Here is a 4,119-nt window from a genome sequence, read left to right as displayed (position 1 = left end):
ATAAACATCACTAACTTTTGCTATGTTTAATAAATTCAAATCAATTTATAAGCTGCTGGTCTATATGACATTTTAAAGTAATACTCCCTCAGTTCATAAATATAAGATGTTTAGGTAGAAACACACATATTAAGAAAACTATTTTTTGTCTAGAAAATATCATTAAAACTATAAATTAATGGTATTCAACCAATTACAAAATAGACTATTAAAATATGATTGGGTACACAATTTTTAATAAAGTAAAAGTTACCTAGAAAAATAAAAACATTTTATAAATTGGAACATCAAAATTCTGTAAAACATCCTACTTTTAGGAACGGAGTATTGTTTTGCTCGAGTTTAGTTTGTGACTTTATGTATACTAGGGATTGTTACCCGCACCAAGGCGCGGAGTTTTTGCATTCTAATCTATTTTTGTCTCTTGCTTACTAATCTAGCATTCAGTTTTTCAATGCATTTTATCTTCATCATCTCCTTTTGTCTTGTTTACATTTGTTTTCACGTTCTGTCGTTTGATTTGTCTTAGTTTTGGCTTGTGTAATAACTTAACCCTGCTCATTCTTCTTTTATTCTTTATTGATTGATATTTTTATCTCCCTTAGCTCTGTGTTGCCACTAATTTGCTTGAATCATTTTTCATCATCTGCTTCGTATTCTTTTCATATTCATTAACTATTGTCTCCAATCTCTTTAAATCCTAAAAATCCTACATGTTCTTTTGTTTATTAAATCACATATTAAATATTGTTGAAACTATTTATTTATTCTAATAAATCCTTACGATTATAACTAAGATGATATGGATAAAAGATTGATTATAATTTAGTTGAAATTAAAGTTTAAAGTAGAAGTTATTAAACTTGCAATCCTTCTTTTTGTCATCCAAGATAGCTTTAGTCAAATCAATTATATTGATTCAGAAAACCCATAAGCTATTTCAATCCCAAACAACCAAAAAACAGGCGCATTTGTTATTGACGCTGCGGCGGGTTTCCTTTACTATAAACATAATTGCTTGTCACAACTGTTAATAAACCCAAATGTGTTTACAAAAGCTACCCATATAAGATTTTCATACTCATTTCTCTTTCTCTAGTCATCTCCTATGTTAGTAGCTATCATAATACAATCATCAAATAAAGGACATATCTCTTGGTTCCATATAGAATATGCAAAAGAACTGTTTTCTGCAGACTCCATGATCACTGAGTATTATAAATATCAAACTCTGTCTATGGTCTATTTATATGTTGAGGAAATGCCTCGAAATGTAGCTTTCAAATAATGATTTCCAGGTCAACACATTGCATGTTAACCTCCACAATGGGATCAGCGGATCTGCAGATACCGCTACATGTCGAGTCGAACGCAGCTACACATATGTTTCCTGCTTGTGCCTTTCATTCACAATCTGCAATTCATCCAAGAACCAGAATCAATGTTAAATGAGGTAAAAGTTTTAGAGTCACAACAGACTTTGTATAGCCAAGCCAAATAAACCAAGCACCCAACGTAACATCCCCACTTGCCTATTTGTGCAGAAAATGACTTGATCATTATATAGTAGCACCGAGAAGTTAGATGGAGAATGAAGTATGAATGCAAAGTAGACAAAACAGTTAAAATCTTACTGATTATGAGAAATATAAGAAATCAATTCTCTTGAAATGGCGTATAACTGTTCAATAGCGTGACAGAAGTACTTGTTCCTGTTCTCACCAAACTTTTAATTCTAAATGTATATATAAATCTATTAGAGTTATTGTCAGCGCTCTGTTGCGATATTTGTTAGCTAAAATAATCCATCCAACATAATATGAAAAAGAAACCAACGAAATTGTAAAGTTAACCATCAGCTGAGATGCTTTTGCTGTCCTGACACATTGCAAGTTTAGTGATTTCACTGTCAAAAGCAACAAACTAAGCAGTCATATACATCCGAGACATTTATTTACAAACGGTTCCTAGCACAGAAAAAGCATATTATTATGTTACGGATGATAAGTTTGATGCATAAATACAGTTTAGAATTTTTTTCAACTGAACATTTGTGCCTACTGAATTACTTTACAACACCCACTGCATTGTGATTTTGGCATGTTAAAGCTGAGAATCAACATTGGAGCTTGCGTTAGCATTTGGAACATGAAATATAGCACCATCAATTTCCAGTGTTAATTCCATTGACAATAGCTGTGCAAAAGAACTCTGCTAGTAAGGTAATCGTGATTAGTAATTCTTTACATCTTAGTGTCGTACAACTTCAAAACGATAGACACTTACAATCGACGGCTCTCAAAGATGGACCGCAAACCATCTAATGATATGCTTACCTCGTCGTATAAGTAATCCATGTCACTTCCCTCCCACGGGTAACGTTGCTGGTGCAGATCAATTCCCTCCACCTCTTCCTCATCATTAGGATGCTCTGCATTATACCCTCTGTAAGGTTCAAATTTATGTCGCTAGAATTATCAGAGAAAGAAATATAAAGTACCCTCCAAATCTTCAGGAGCATCGACATTTTCTTTATTCAATGATATTCATTCAACCTAACAACCATCAAAATAAAAAGAATGTGAGGCACATAATCTTCAAAATCCAAGTTTAATGAATGGAAAAAAAACTCAGGAAGACAGAAAATGTCAAACACTCACTGGCTTCTTCTTCTTTTACTTCTTGGCTCCCGTGAATGAACTGTCAAAGCCATCATTATTTGCAGGAAAAAAGATTAAACAAAGCAACTGATGAAAAGAAACAAATATGTTTCACAACACATAAACTCTTCTTGAACAATCAGGCAACGGATAGTATGTCTCCCGTGTGACTCAGCTGAGTCTTCGATGGCATCCTAAACGACAAATGTCTTCTTCTTCTTCTTGGTTAGATCAAAGGGTGCAAACTAAGGATGACCAAAGAAAATTAAAACCACACAATCATGATTTATCAGGCAAAATAAAAGAACCGATGATGAATTTATTAAAGATGTGGAGATGTAGAGACTAAAGAAGAAAAACTGATTCATGAAACTCAAAGAGCCAATCTGTGTTTCTTAGATGAGTCATGAACCGATGATTAAAAATTGAAAGCCCTAAATTTCCATTGAAGAGAACGCTTACAGACCAAAGAGGTTTATTGGGCTTTTTTTTAACGAATCCCATTTCAAAACGTGAGTTATAAAGTATTTATTAATTCATTAGATAAAATAAATAAGTGTGGGTCCCACAGAGAAAACCGAAGAAGCAAAAGTTTTCGACCTTCATAAATATATATTTGTTTCAGCCATCAATGTACAAAGAATCCTTTAGCTCAGTGGTATAAATGTTGTTGTTTAGATCTCAATAACCCGGGTTCGAGTCACAGACTTGACACTTTTTCACACTTTTTAAAAGTAGGACCCACAAATCGCTGACATGTCGCATCAGGAGTGATGCAACTGTCCTATTATAATGTAGACTAGACCCTGATCCGCGCGCCAACGCGGATATGAATTTTCAGTTTTTAATTATTTATTTTATTAAATGATGTATTTGTAATATTCGTTCATATTATATTCATTAAGTAAACTTTTTTTTTGCATCTTAAACTATCTATTTTTTTACGAATGTGTGATATCATATAAAAAATATAAAAAATGAGTATAGAGTTAATTAGATAATTTTAAAAACAGAAATTTTTCTTTCGTGTGCGATATCATATAAATAATGATTCGCCCAGTTAATAAAAATCATGATTATTTTATGTGTAATTTTTTTATTTTGACTATTTCATTAAAACTATATTAAATTTTACATATTTTAATTATAATATTTTTAATATCTTTACCTTTTTATTTGAAATGCCACTCAATATTTTTTTAACAATTATAACAAAATATTTTAAAATATTTTTAGAATTTGTTTGAAAAATATGAAATTACATTTTAAATTAAAATTATCCTAAAATATGATAAGTTTTGATGTAAACGAAAACTCAAATTATGTAAAAAATAATGATATTCAATGATAATAACAATTTTAATTGATTATTTTTTAAAAAAATACATTTACAAAAATATTGGTTGAAAGAAAATTCATTTATCTTTCAAATATAAAATGAAAATATTATAATTAAATA

The 4,119-nt window shown here is 30.8% G+C and overlaps 1 long non-coding RNA gene across 1 annotated transcript; it reads right to left on the bottom strand.

Annotated features, from left to right (window-relative positions):
- Nucleotides 1-414: 414 nt before the first annotated feature.
- Nucleotides 415-2,555, bottom strand: LOC125590270. Its single transcript, XR_007326601.1, has 2 exons — nucleotides 2,501-2,555; nucleotides 415-2,431 (listed from the first exon to the last, which is right to left on the bottom strand). It is a non-coding gene; the product is annotated as an uncharacterized LOC125590270 (long non-coding RNA).
- Nucleotides 2,556-4,119: the final 1,564 nt, after the last annotated feature.

The sequence above is a fragment of the Brassica napus genome, chromosome C7, assembly GCF_020379485.1.
Source record: "Brassica napus cultivar Da-Ae chromosome C7, Da-Ae, whole genome shotgun sequence".
In the NCBI taxonomy this organism is placed as follows: Eukaryota; Viridiplantae; Streptophyta; class Magnoliopsida; order Brassicales; family Brassicaceae; genus Brassica; species Brassica napus.
Note: the sequence above shows the minus strand (reverse complement) of the source record. Positions and strands in the feature narration are given on the sequence as shown.